Source organism: Saccoglossus kowalevskii, chromosome 22 (genome assembly GCF_978046115.1).
Source record: "Saccoglossus kowalevskii chromosome 22, keSacKowa6.1, whole genome shotgun sequence".
NCBI lineage: Eukaryota > Metazoa > Hemichordata > Enteropneusta > Harrimaniidae > Saccoglossus > Saccoglossus kowalevskii.
In genome coordinates this window covers 18,543,306-18,559,406 of record NC_140662.1, presented here as the reverse complement: position 1 = coordinate 18,559,406, position 16,101 = coordinate 18,543,306, and the positions used below count along the sequence as shown (strand labels likewise).

The 16,101-nt window shown below is 33.0% G+C and overlaps 2 non-coding genes across 2 annotated transcripts; both read right to left on the bottom strand.

Moving 5' to 3' along the window:
* Positions 1 to 2,291: 2,291 nt before the first annotated feature.
* On the bottom strand, positions 2,292 to 2,363 carry TRNAP-CGG (transfer RNA proline (anticodon CGG)). Its single transcript has one exon. It is a non-coding gene; the product is annotated as a tRNA-Pro (tRNA).
* Positions 2,364 to 8,173: 5,810 nt separating this feature from the next.
* On the bottom strand, positions 8,174 to 8,245 carry TRNAP-CGG (transfer RNA proline (anticodon CGG)). The gene has a single exon. It is a non-coding gene; the product is annotated as a tRNA-Pro (tRNA).
* Positions 8,246 to 16,101: the final 7,856 nt, after the last annotated feature.

Here is a 16,101-nt window from a genome sequence, read left to right as displayed (position 1 = left end):
CGAATAACATTAAAAAAAATACCCTATAACTAGATAATAATTGTCGAGTGATGATAATGTGCGAAGCATGACACATTGTCAATCAATAACGATTGAAAAGGCCCTCCAATTGTAATAAACATATGAATTATGGTATTAGCGTGATCGCGATATCACATAATCGCACAATAATAATATTTGCGTTGATTTTGTTAGTGTTTAATAAACGAAATAATCTACAATACAATAAATGAAAATATAAATACTTATGGAAAAATGCAAATGTCTACACAATTGAAATTTGTTAATAAAGTAACATACTACACCTCTAACAGCGTTGACTCATTCGGACAGTGTGTAAGGTTCAACTTTCTCACTTTTTGCCCAGTGATTGACTTACTCGTGTTCCTTGGTGTTTTTTAAATGAATTTTCGAGGCTTTCTAAATGTTTGCCCACATGAAATTATTGCTGCACAATAACATGGCCCATAGTTAAATGAAGAAGGCGAACAGTCACTGGGGTGGTTGTCAACACTTAAACGATGCAATGCCTTTTTTATTCTTGAATATCTTAGATGCTAGTGTATTGTTGTATTTAGAAAACAGAATAGAAATAGACTTGTATTGTGGTAATAACCTTATTGTGTAGTATACTACTGATGTTGTTAGCATCTATTCCTTTTCCGAATTTTACACGGTTGTGTTCTCTAAAGGCAGGGAGTGGAAAGTTGCTGAAAACCAGCTGAATTGATAACATCATAGCCAATGCATTATTTGAGGTGCAATGATGAGGTAACACTCTAAAATGTGTATGATGATTGATACAATGAAATAAAAATGTTCTACTTTATGTACAACACAGTGATGAAAGACAATGTTGGTGTAAACATATGCTGGCATGTGTAAGGAAGTGTCGTATATATGTCTAGTAATTACAGTGAAATAACATAAGACTTACAAAACTAACCATATTGTGTTCTAACTATAATGGTGTCAGGTGTTCTATAAAAAGACATTCGCCGCAAACAGCGGTGACCATAATAACCAACTTAGATCCATGAAAACCTAAACCTTACCTTACATCACCAATAAATTCAAAATAATGGTCTATAATGCATAATATCTAAAATGCGTTATTAGCATAATATGTTGAAACTTGTTTGTTTAGTTTCCGTGATTCTTGTGTATGTGTGATTCTTACTCGAAACGTGAAGTCTCGGACGGTAGTTGTTTATATGTAATAAAAGTATGCTATATTATGTATTTACGATATGAATGACAGGTGTAATGTTCTATGCACGTACGTAAAGTAACATGGTTATGCAAGGGCTGGTCCGGTTTTCGAACCCTGGACCTACTGTACCCAAAACAGGACTCGTACCACTTCGGAATATATATTTAGTTGCTTAAGAACATATTATTATAGACGCTCGTATACAATGTTGTATTTATTGACATCCATTGATAATTGTGTTTAGTTCTTTTGCGCATGCACTTTGACTCATTATTAGCAATTACCCCGAAAACTGAAGATATCACTTTCAGAGTGGGTTAGATTGTCCTGTATCAGCTCACGAATTTCCCCCACCAAACCCCAACTTTAGGGTGTTTTGAAAGACATTTATAAATTTTAATGACAGTTGAATCCAACCAGCCAATCAACAATCACAGTGCGTAAAACGTCATTTGAAAAAACTCCAATGCTATTCCATGGTCAATAAAAACCTTTTTGTTTCAGTTTAATTGTGAAATTTATAAATATTTATAAACATCAAGGAATAGGTTTTTGGTAGCCATAGTAATTTTATTTCCAAATAATACTATAATGTACAAGTTTATTGCCTTCTTGTGAAAAAAATCATTAGTAAATAATCATTTTTTTAGTGTTTAATAAATGAAACAGTTATTTTATGATGATGGTTTCAATCGGAAACTTTCAGTGACTCGCTAAATTTTCAAAAAAATAACAAAGACATAATAATACTGTGTAATAAAACGAAGCAGTCCTTTCACTTCATTTCACAAAATATAGAGTTTCATTCAAACAAAACCAAAACAAAACCACACAACACAATACGAGGCAACAAGATATAATACAGGGTACAAAAGTAAATTTCCAAAGGTAAATGTATTTTTCAAAGTAAAAGTAAGTAAAAGGAACCAACATTGCCCGAAACAAAAATCCTACTACAGGACAAACAAACTCTTATGAAATGACAACCCCCAGATGGTAATTGTTAATATATAATTATATATATGTTTACGATATATTCATATAATTGATGGGCGTAATTTTCTATGCGAAAATTATAGGGCTTGTCCGGGGTTCGAACCCGGGACCTCCTGTACCCGAAACAGGAATCGTACCACTAGACCAACAAGCCAGTTATAAGTAAATGTCATTTTAAACCACTCCGCCATAAAAGGCATTTTTTATATTCAGGCGTCAGAAGCTCGTATACAATTTTGTATTTATTGACATCAATTGATAAATGCTCGCACGTTGACTCATTATTAGTAATTACCATGAAAACAAATGACATTTAATGATTTTACAATACAGAGTCGGTGAAATGTTCTCATAATATATGGAGCATTATTTTGTAGAAGAAAAATCAATACAATAGAGATGGAAGAGCCAACATCAGCCAGCATCAGCCAGCTGCAATTTACTTAGAAAAACGTCGGTTAGTATAATCAGTTGCCACGAAAACTAAAGATATCACTTTCAGAGTAGGCTACGTTGTCCTGTATAAGCTCACGAAGTTCCCCCCCCCCAACCCCACCTTTAGGCAGTTTTGAAAGACATTTATAAATATTAATGGCAGTTGAATCCAACCAGCCAATCAACAAGTACAATGCGTAATAACGTCATTTGAAAATGCTCCAATGCAATTCCATGGTCAATAGAAACCTTCTTGTTTCAGTTTAATTTGGGAAATTTATAAATGTTTATATATTTCAAGGGAATAGGTTTTTGGCCGCCACAGTAATTTTATTTTCCAATAATACTATAATGTACAACTTGCCTTCTTGTAAAAAAGTCATTGGTAAATTATCATTTTTTTAGTGTTTAATAAACGAAACAGTTATTTATTCTCAAGATAGTTAAATTTAATCAGAAACCCTCAGTGACTCGCTTAATTTTCAAAGCATTTCATATTTGTAATGTAGAAATAACAATGACGTAATAATAGTGTGTAAAAATGCGAAGCAGTCCTTTTATTTCACAAAATATAGAGTCCCATAAAAACAAAACGACACAACACAATACGAGGCAACAAAATATAACACGGGTTTCAAAATTAAATTTCCAAAGGTAAATCTACTTTTCAAAGTCAAAGTAAACTACATTAACCGAAACAGAAATCCTACAACAAGACAAACAGACTCTTATGAAATGACAAGGCCCAGATGGTAATTGTTTATATGTAATAAGAGTATGCTATATTATGTATTTGCGATATATTGATATAAATGACAGGCATAATTTTCTATTCATTTTTACACTTACGTACATAAAGTAACATGGTTATGTATGCACTCTCTAAAATTATAGGGCTTGTCCGGGATTCGAATCGGGGACCTCCTGTACCCTAAACAGGAATCGTACCACAAGACCAACATGCCGGTTGTAAATAAATGTCATTTTAAATTATTCCGCTATAAATGGCAATTATGATATTATAGCGTCTGTCTTTTTTTGGGTTTTACAGATGACATTTAATGATTTTACAATACAAAGTTGGTGGAATAATTTTATAATATGTGGAGCATTATTTTGTAGAAGAAAAATCAATACAAAAGAGATTGCTGAGCCAAAAAGCATCATCACGTGATTTTAACTCAGGTTAGTATGTTCAGTTGCCAAAGAACATACTTTTAGAGACGCTCGTATACAATGTTGTATTTATTGACATCCATTGATAATTGTGTTGACTTCTTTTGCGCATGCACGTTGACTCATTATTAGCAATTACCACGAAAACTGAAGATAACACTTTCAGAGTAGGGTACGTTGCCTTGTATAAACTCACGAAGTTCCCCCACCAAACCCCACCTTTAGTGTATTTTGAAAGACAAAAATTGTAATGGCACTTGAATCCAATCAACGAGTACAACGCGTAATGGCGTCATTTGAAAATGCTCCAATGCTATCCCGTGTTCAATATAAACCTTCTTGTTTCAGTTTAATTGTGTAATATATAAATATTTATAAATTTCAAGGGAATAGGTTATTGGTCGCCATAGTAATATTATTTTCAGATAATACAATAATGTACAACTTTATTGCCTTCCTGTGAAAAACTTATTGGTAAATAATCATTTCTTCAGTGTTTAATAAACGAAACTATTATTTTATTCTCAAGATGGTTTCATTTAATCGGGAACTTTTAGTGATTCGCTCAATTTTCTAAAACATTTCGAATTGGTACAGTAGAAATAACAATGACGTATTAATACTGTGTCCTTTTATTTCACAAAATAAAGAGTTTCATTTGAACAAAACCAAACAACACGATACGAGGCATCAAAGTTTAACACATGGTATAATAGTAAATTCCCAAAGGATAATCTATTTTTTAAAGTAAAAGTAAGTAAAAATAACCTACATCAACCGAAACAGAAATCCTAAAGCAGCATCAACAAACTCTTATGAAATGATGAGACCCAAATGGTAATTGTTTATATGTAATAAGAGTATGTTATATTATGTATATTGATATTGATATAAAACACTGGCAAAGTCAGGACTTCTTTTTTGTTTTGAATGACCGGCGTAATTACACTGCTGTACATAAAGTAACATGGTTATGCTTTCTCGAAAATTATAGGTCACCCACGGCAACCACGTCAGTTTTTGGTATTTTAGGTAATGTCGCATCACCCACCATGATAAAAGCGTTAAATTAGGTATTTACAATGTACTACTCAAAATAAGATCGATCACGGCCCTCCAACTAACTCGACAATTACTTTTGTTCAAGTACCAAGATATTGAAACTGATTGAAACCAAGATAACTTTTAAACTGAGAAAAATAACAAGCACTGACAATGTACATTGTATATATATATTTAAAGTGGTAACAGCTGTAACTATTGATCTCCGATTTTAGTAATCCGATTTTCAGTTAATAAAACTAAAATATTTAGATAATAAAACATATGGCAAACACCTGAAACTCTAAATGCATTATTATGAAACACAGTTTGAATGAAATCACCCTGTCCATCTCTGAGAAGCAAGCGCGGACACGTTTAAGTATCTGCCCAACTGCCCCGTAAAATACAGGACTTGTAATTCTTTAAACTCTTTAAACTAGGCTGTTATAAATCATTATATTGTAGCGTCTCACGTTCTTATGCCTGTCTAGTCGGTTGCAATAGTTGCTATTGCCATAGTGACCCTTTCTTTGCATAGAATGTACACTTTGATGTCTAGAAACAGAAGTCTAGAAGTCTAGAATATTTTAGTGGGTTTTAAATAGGAAGTGTGCATTCGCTGTGGTCTCTGGAAACCGCTGCTAAAATAGTGTTGTATACGTTGCTAATCATATACGTATAGGAAACACCACGATGTCTCTCCGATGTCTCGTAGTGTTAGCTACTTTGAACTGACTGCTTTAATTTAATTTGAAGTACTACTCAAGGTCAACCTGCTTTACGACTTCACTACTTCAAAATAACTCCACCCTCTCAACATCACACTGAAATTTTCAGCCCACTGCTTTTACGTTTGGAACTGGGACTAATGGCCAGTAACAACATGGCTCGCGATTGTCTCTCATTAATACAAGAAATTCACGAGCTGCAACGTGGTCGCTTGTGGGTTGCTCGTGTTGTCATACAATTGGTCGGTGACGAATAACATTAAAAAAATACCCTATAACTAGATAATAATTGTCGAGTGATAATAATGTGCGAAGTATGACACATTGTCAATCAATAACGATTGAAAAAGCCCTCCAATTGTAATAAACATATGAATTCTGGCATTCGCGTGATCGCGATATCACATAATCGCACAATAATAATATTTGCGTTGATTTTGTTAGTGTTTAATAAACGAAATAATCTACAATACAATAAATGAAAATATAAATATTTATGGAAAAATGCAAATGTCTACACAATTGAAATTTGTTAATAAGGTAACATACTACACCTCTAACAGCGTTGACTCATTCCGGCAGTGTGTAAGGTTCAACTTTCTCACTTTTTGCCCAGTGATTGACTTACTCGTGTTCCATGGTGGTTTTTAGATGAATTTTCGAGGCTTCCTAAATGCTTGCCCACATGAAATCATTGCTGCACAATAGCATGGCCCATGGGCCATAGTTAAATCAAGAAGGCGAGCAGTCACTGTGGTGATTGTCAATACTTAAACGATGCAATGCCTTTTTTATTCTTGAATATCTTAGATGTTAGTGTATTGTTGTATTTAGAAAACAGAATAGAAATAGACTTGTATTGTGCTAATAACCTTATTGTGTAGTATACTACTGATGTTGTTAGCATCTATTCCTTTTCCGAATTTTACACGGTTGTGTTCTCTAAAGGGAGGGAGTGGAAAGTTGCTGAAACCCAGCTGAATTGATAACATCATAGCCAATGCATGATTTGAGGTGCAATGATGAGGTAACACTCTAAAATGTGTATGATGATTGATACAATGAAATAAAAAAAATTCTACTTTATGTATAACACAATGATGAAAGACAATGTTGGTGTAAACATATGCTGGCATGTGTAAGGAAGTGTCGAATATATGTCTAGTAATTAAAGTGAAATAACATAAGACTTACAAAACTAACCATATTGTGTTCTAACTATAATGGTGTCATGTGTTCTATAAAAAGACATTCGCCGCAAACAGCGGTGACCATAATAACCAACTTAGATCCATGAAAACCTAAACCTTACAACATCACCAATAAATTCTAAATAATGGTCTATAATGCATAATATCTAAAATGCGTTATTAGCATAATATGTTGAAACTTGTTTGTTTAGTTTTCGTGATTCTTGTGTATGTGTGATTCTTACTCGAAACGTGAAGTCTCGGACGGTAGTTGTTTATATGTAATAAAAGTATGCTATATTATGTATTTACGATATGAATGACAGGTGTAATGTTATATGCACGTACGTAAAGTAACATGGTTATGCAAGGGCTGGTTCGGTGTTCGAACCCTGGACCTACTGTACCCAAAACAGGAATCGTACCACTTCGGAATATATATTTAGTTGCTTACGAACATATTATTATAGACGCTCGTATACAATGTTGTATTTATTATATATTATGTATTTACGATATGATTCGATATGATATACATAATATATAATAAATACAACATTGTATGCGAGCGTAAATCATTAGTAAATTATCATTGATATTGTGTTTAGTTCCTTTGCGCTCGCACGTTGACTCATTATTAGCAATTACCATGAAAACTGAAGATATCACTTTCAGAGTGGGTTAGATTGTCCTGTATCAGCTCACGAAGTTCCCCACCAAATCCCACCTTGAGAGTGTTTTGAAAGACATTTATAAATTTTAATGGCAGTTGAATCCAACCAGTCAATCAACAATCACAGTATGTAAAACGTCATTTGAAAAAGCTCCAATATTATTCCATGGTCAATAAAAACCTTTTTGTTTCAGTTTAATTGTGAAATTTATAAATATTTATAAACGTCAAGGAATAGGTTCTTGGTAGCCATAGTAATTTTATTTCCAAATAATACTATAATGTACAAGTTTATTGCCTTCTTGTGAAAAAAATCATTAGTAAATAATCATTTTTTTAGTGTTTAATAAATGAAACAGTTATTTTATGATGATGGTTTCAATCGGAAACTTTCAGTGACTCGCTAAATTTTCAAAGAAATAAAAAAGACGTAATAATACTATGTAATAAAACGAAGCAGTCCTTTCACTTAATTTCACAAAATATAGAGTTTCATTCAAACAAAACCAAAACAAAACGACACAACACAATACGAGGCAACAAGATATAATAAGGGTACAAAAGTAAATTTCCAAAGGTAAATGTATGTTTCAAAGTGAAATCTTACAACAAGACAAACAAACTCTTATGAAATGACAAACCCCATATGGTAATTGTTAATATCTAATCATATATATGTTTACGATATATTCATATAAATTTCTATGCGAAAATTATAGGGCTTGTCCGGGGTTCGAACCCGGGACCTCCTGTACCCGAAACAGGAATCGTACCACTAGACCAACAAGCCCTTCACAAAATCGTCAAACTTGTCGAATGGGTGTATCCAAAACATTTATCGACGTACAAGTCGTTGTTTCAGGAGAGTTTATCTCTTTCCAAAATACAAAATGCGTATAAATAATAAGTAGTATATGAAGTATTTTTCAAATTATTATAAAAATCCGAAATTTGGGTAATTTATACAGTTTTATATATATAATGGAATATGGACTCTATATAAAAAGATACTTGGGTCCCAAAAAACTATATTTTAGATTAAAACAAGTGAGAATTTGCTGTGCAGTTGAAAGAGCATCACTTACGTTCCCATCCTTATCTTACTGTAGTTGCAGGAATTCAGGTGGGAAACTTGGGTGCGTCCAAATGCACAAGCTAATTACAAATTAGCAAATGACAAGCAGGGAAAAATACGTGAAAATTATTACGTAACAAACACGTTTTCATATTTCTCATTATAATATCATATTCCCAAAGCGCTGGTTGCCGTGCAGGGTGAACAATATTGTGGATACCTGTCAGTTTTCGGTATTTCAGGTAATATCGCATCACCCACCATGATAAAAGCGTTAAATTAGGTATTTACAATGTACTACTCAAAATAATATCGATCACGGCTCTCCAACTAACTCGACAATTACTTTTGTTCAAGTACCAAGATATGAAACTCATTGAAACCAAGATAACTTTTAAACTGAGAAAAATAACAAGCACTGACAATGTATATATATATATACATATATATTTGAAGTGGTAACAGCTGTAACTATTGATCTCCGATTTTAGTAACCCGATTTTCAGTTAATAAAACTAAAATGGTTAGATAATAAACCATATGGCAAACACCTGAAACTCTATATGCATTATTATGAAACACAGTTTGAATGAAATCGCCCTGTCCATCTCTGAGAAGCAAGCGCGGACACGTTTAAGTATTTGAATTTAGCAATGTTGACTACCAAAATGCCCGCCAGTCAGCAATACCTAATCAAATGGTAATGAAACTCATATGCAATATGTAATTCATGATACATTGATATGACCGGTCAAATCATGCATGAGAAATAGCTTCGAACGCCTGGACGGATGGAACCAATATAGTCTCCGATTTCGGACACCATCTGAACGAGGACCAATAAGCAGCCGGGGACATCAATTGTCTATATCTCACCGCAATTAATTTGCTAATTTTAAATTGAGCGTATTTATTACCACGGTCCCTCCGTCAACTATGAAGTGTTCCATAAACTTAGATCAAACCTAGTTCCAGACGAAATACAGTTTGTTAAGGCGTATATAATAAGAGGTTATTACACGTAGCCCTGTGATGTTTTACTCATGATCTTCTAAATATAAAACAAAATATTACGGATTGAGTTAAAGCAATAATTATTTACATAGTTTAATGTGCTCATCAAAATAAGATAATAACCCACTAAGCTGTTCTAATACAACCATTTTCAATTAAAACAATTACAAAATGAGAAAAATAATAAGCAATAAAACATAATTGTCAATATATAATACAAGAACTTCATAGTATGTATGATGTTATGTTCATATACAAATGGCAGTCGTAATGCATTTGTGTGAGATTCCGCAGACTTGCATTCACATTAAGTAACGTGTCGCAACTGTCCCGTAAAATACAGGGTTTGTCCTGTATCAGAAACAGAAATCGTACAACTAGACCAACAAGCCCCATTGAGACTCTCATGCAAAGTAATTGACTTGCCCGAGTTTGGAATCCGGAACTTCCGGAATCGTGCATTAGATCAACAAACCTTGATTGAAAATAAACGACTCTTTAAACTAGTCTGTTATAAATCATTATATTGTAGCGTCTCACGTTCTTGTGCCTGACAGGACACCTTCTAGACAGTTGGCCATGTGACTTCAATAGTTGCTATTGACAAAGCATTCACACATTCACGGCACTGTACATATCTCAGCGCATAGCAGTCAACTAGTAAAACGGCCTTTTAGTGAACTTTTTTGCATAGAATGTACTCTTTGATGTCTAGAAACAGAAGTCTAGAAGTCTAGAATATTTTAGTGGGTTTTAAATAGGAAGTGTGCATTCGCTGTGGTCTCTGGAAACCGCTGCTAAAATAGTATTGTATACGTTGCTAATCATATACGTATAGGAAACACCACGATGTCTCTCCGATGTCTCGTAGTGTTAGCTACTTTGAACTGACTGCTTTAATTTAGTTTGAAGTACTACTCAAGGTCAACCTGCTTTACAACTTCACTACTTCAAAATAACCCTCCCAACATCACACTGAAAATTTCAGCCCACTGCTTTTACGTTTGGAGCTGGGACTAATGGCCAGTAACAACATGGCTCGCGATCGTCTCAAGAAATCACGAGCTGCAACGTGGTCGCTTGTGGGTTGCTCGCGTTGTCATACAATTGGTCGGTGACGAATAAAATTTTAAAAAAATACCCTATAACTAGATAATAATTGTCAAGTGATAATAATGTGCGAAGTATGACACATTTAAACATATGAATTATGGCATTCGCGTGATCGCGATATCACATAATCATCTACTCAAAAAACGGATATTTGCGTTGATTTTGTTAGTGTTTAATAAACGAAATAATCTACAATACAATAAATGAAAATATAAATATTTATGGAAAAATGCAAATGTCTACACAATTGAAATTTGTTAATAAGGTAACATACTACACCTCTAACAGCGTTGACTCATTCGGACAGTGTGTAAGGTCCAACTTTCTCACTTTTTGCCCAGTGATTGACTTACTCGTGTTCCTTGGTGTTTTTTAAATGAATTTTCGAGGCTTTCTAAATGTTTGCCCACATGAAATTATTGCTGCACAATAACATGGCCCATAGTTAAATGAAGAAGGCGAACAGTCACTGGGGTGGTTGTCAACACTTAAACGATGCAATGCCTTTTTTATTCTTGAATATCTTAGATGCTAGTGTATTGTTGTATTTAGAAAACAGAATAGAAATAGACTTTTATTGTGGTAATAACCTTATTGTGTAGTATACTACTGATGTTGTTAGCATCTATTCCTTTTCCGAATTTTACACGGTTGTGTTCTCTAAAGGGAGAGAGTGGAAAGTTGCTGAAACCCAGCTGAATCGATAACATCATAGCCAATGCATGATTTGAGGTGCAATGATCAGGTAACACTCTAAAATGTGTATGATGATTGATACAATGAAATAAAAAAAATTCTACTTTATGTATAACACAATGATGAAAGACAATGTTGGTGTAAACATATGCTGGCATGTGTAAGGAAGTGTCGAATATATGTCTAGTAATTAAAGTGAAATAACATAAGACTTACAAAACTAACCATATTGTGTTCTAACTATAATGGTGTCAGGTGTTCTATAAAAAGACATTCGCCGCAAACAGCGGTGACCATAATAACCAACTTAGATCCATGAAAACCTAAACCTTACAACATCACCAATAAATTCTAAATAATGGTCTATAATGCATAATATCTAAAATGCGTTATTAGCATAATATGTTGAAACTTGTTTGTTTAGTTTTCGTGATTCTTGTGTATGTGTGATTCTTACTCGAAACGTGAAGTCTCGGACGGTAGTTGTTTATATGTAATAAAAGTATGCTATATTATGTATTTACGATATGAATGACAGGTGTAATGTTATATGCATGCACGTACGTAAAGTAACATGGTTATGCAAGGGCTGGTTCGGTGTTCGAACCCTGGACCTACTGTACCCAAAACAGGAATCGTACCACTTCGGAATATATATTTAGTTGCTTAAGAACATATTATTATAGACGCTCGTATACAATGTTGTATTTATTATATATTATGTATTTACGATATGATTCGATATGATATACATAATATATAATAAATACAACATTGTATACGAGCGTAAATCATTAGTAAATTATCATTGATATTGTGTTTAGTTCCTTTGCGCTCGCACGTTGACTCATTATTAGCAATTACCACGAAAACTGAAGATATCACTTTCAGAGTTGGTTAGATTGTCCTGTATCAGCTCACGAAGTTCCCCACCAAATCCAACCTTGAGAGTGTTTTGAAAGACATTTATAAATTTTAATGGCAGTTGAATCCAACCAGCCAATCAACAATCACAGTGTGTAAAACGTCATTTGAAAAAGCTCCAATATTATTCCATGGTCAATAAAAACCTTTTTGTTTCAGTTTAATTGTGAAATTTATAAATATTTATAAACGTCAAGGAATAGGTTCTTGGTAGCCATAGTAATTTTATTTCCAAATAATACTATAATGTACAAGTTTATTGCCTTCTTGTGAAAAAAATCATTAGTAAATAATCATTTTTTTAGTGTTTAATAAATGAAACAGTTATTTTATGATGATGGTTTCAATCGGAAACTTTCAGTGACTCGCTAAATTTTCAAAGAAATAAAAAAGACGTAATAATACTATGTAATAAAACGAAGCAGTCCTTTCACTTAATTTCACAAAATATAGAGTTTCATTCAAACAAAACCAAAACAAAACGACACAACACAATACGAGGCAACAAGATATAATAAGGGTACAAAAGTAAATTTCCAAAGGTAAATGTATGTTTCAAAGTGAAAGTAAGTAAAAGGAACCAACATTACCCGAAACAGAAATCTTACAACAAGACAAACAAACTCTTATGAAATGACAACCCCCAGATGGTAATTGTTAATATCTAATCATATATATGTTTACGATATATTCATATAAATGATGGGCGTAATTTTCTATGCGAAAATTATAGGGCTTGTCCGGGGTTCGAACCCGGGACCTCCTGTACCCGAAAGAGGAATCGTACCACTAGCCCAACAAGCCAGTTATAAGTAAATGTCATTTTAAACCACTCCGCCATGAAAGGCATTTTTTATATTCAGGCGTCAGAAGCTCGTATACAATTTTGTATTTATTGACATCAATTGATAAATGCTCGCACGTTGACTCGTTATTAGTAATTACCATGAAAACAAATGACATTTAATGATTTTACAATACAGAGTCGGTGAAATGTTTTCATAATATATGGATCAATATTTTGTGGAAGAAAAATCAATACAATAGAGATGGAAGAGCCAACATCAGCCAGCTGCAATTTACTCAGAAAAAACTTCGGTTAGTATAATCAGTTGCCACGAAAACTAAAGATATCACTTTCAGAGTAGGCTACGTTGTCCTGTATAAGCTCACGAAGTTCCCCCCCCCAACCCCACCTTTAGGCAGTTTTGAAAGACATTTATAAATATTAATGGCAGTTGAATCCAACCATACAATCAACAAGTACAATGCGTAATAACGTCATTTGAAAATGCTCCAATGCAATTCCATGGTCAATAGAAACCTTCTTGTTTCAGTTTAATTTGGGAAATTTATAAATATTTATATATTTCAAGGGAATAGGTTTTTGGCCGCCATAGTAATTTTATTTTCAAATAATACTATAATGTACAACTTGCCTTCTTGTAAAAAAGTCATTGGTAAATTATCATTTTTTTAGTGTTTAATAAACGAAACAGTTATTTATTCTCAAGATAGTTTCATTTAATCAGAAACCCTCAGTGACTCGCTTAATTTTCAAAGCATTTCATATTTGTAATGTAGAAATAACAATGACGTAATAATAGTGTGTAAAAATGCGAAGCAGTCCTTTTATTTCACAAAATATAGAATCCCATAAAAACAAAACGACACAACACAATACGAGGCAACAAAATAAAACACGGGTTTCAAAATTTTATTTCCAAAGGTAAATCTACTTTTCAAAGTCAAAGTAACCTACATTAACCGAAACAGAAATCCTACAACAAGACAAACAGACTCCTATGAAATGACAAGGCCCAGATGGTAATTGTTTATATGTAATAAGAGTATGTTATATCATGCATTTGCGATATATTGATATAAATGACCGGCATAATTTTCTATTCATTTTTACACTTACGTACATAATGTATCATGGTTATGTATGCACTCTCTAAAATTATAGGGCTTGTCCGGGGTTAGAATCGGGGACCTCCTGTACTCTAAACAGGAATCGTACCACAAGACCAACAAGCCGGTTGTAAATAAATGTCATTTTAAATTATTCCGCTATAAATGGCAATTATGATATTATAGCGTCTCTCTTTTTTTGGGTTTTACAGATGACATTTAATGATTTTACAATACAAAGTTGGTGGAATAATTTTATAATATGTGGAGCATTATTTTGTAGAAGAAAAATCAATACAAAAGAGATTGCTGAGCCAAAAAGCATCATCACGTGATTTTAACTCGGGTTAGTATGTTCAGTTGCCAAAGAACATACTCTTAGAGACGCTCGTATACAATGCTGTATTTATTGACATCCATTGATAATTGTGTTGACTTCTTTTGTGCACGCACGTTGACTCATTATTAGCAATTACCACGAAAACTGAAGATAACACTTTCAGAGTAGGGTACGTTGCCTTGTATAAACTCACGAAGTTCCCCCACCAAACACCACCTATAGGGTGTTTTGGAAGACAAAAATTGTAATGGCACTTGAATCCAACCAGACAATCAACAAGTACAATGCGTAATAACGTCATATGAAAATGCTCCAATGCTATTCCATGGTCAATAGAAACCTTCTTGTTTTAGTTTAATTGTGTAATATATAAATATTTATAAATTTCAAGGGAATAGCTTTTTGGTTGCCATAGTGATATTATTTTCAAATAATACAATAATGCACAACTTTATTGCCTTCCTGTGAAAAACTTATTGGTAAATAATCATTTCTTCAGTGTTTAATAAACGAAACTATTATTTTATTTTCAAGATGGTTTCATTCAATCGGGAACTTTTAGTGATTCGCTCAATTTTCAAAACATTTCGAATTGGCAATGTAGAAACAACATTGACGTAATAATACTGTGTAATATAACGAAGCGGTCCTTTTATTTCACAAAATATAGAGTCCCATTTAAACAAACCCAAACAAAACGACACAATATCATACAAGGCAACACAATATAACAGTAAATGTAACGTATATAACACTACAAGTAAATGTAAGATTGCAAATGTAAATCTATTTTTGAAATCAAGTGAAATTACAAATTGTAAATTGCATTTGGAATTGTAATTTTTATTCTTACAAATAATTTAAGTTTATTACCGGTTAATATAATTGTGAAACAAACAAAATAATTTTAAAATATCAATAAAAATGTTAAAATACGAAAAACCTGACGCTTTTCAAAAAGCATGGCCTTATAGGTGCCGTATAGGTGCCATGAAACATAATGTTTAACGAGTATTGAGGTCACCATATTTTAAGACAATATTTGTGACAAAATCGCGATGCAACAAGCAAACATTCTTTTTGTTTCATTACATAGGATAGGTAAAGGAGAAATTGATGGTTGGTTGTATTTTAGTGGAAAGTTGCCATTTTTACACTATTATAACACTTTTACCACAGGTTCATATGGCAGAGATATTATGCAATATCTCAAAATCTAGCTTGGTGACATAGGCTGAAAAAATCATATATTGTTTGTGATGGAGTACTTATTGTTGTTCTGAATTATTTTAAAAAAAATTTAAAAGTGTCAAAAAATTTAATTTTTCTTTAACATTGTATTCTATGGAATTGTTCTAAAAATAGCAATTTTCAAGAAATATTATGAGAGACACGTTTCTCAAAAAGCATAACTGTAACACACAAAATAATACTATTTCAATTTACCATGCTTTAGCTTTATGATTGTAAATAAATTAATGAACATTGTCATGCGATTTATGACCGATTGTGTCTGAAATTGTGAATTATGGTGGTCGTTGCGCCGCGTCCTGTTCGATATGGGACTCAT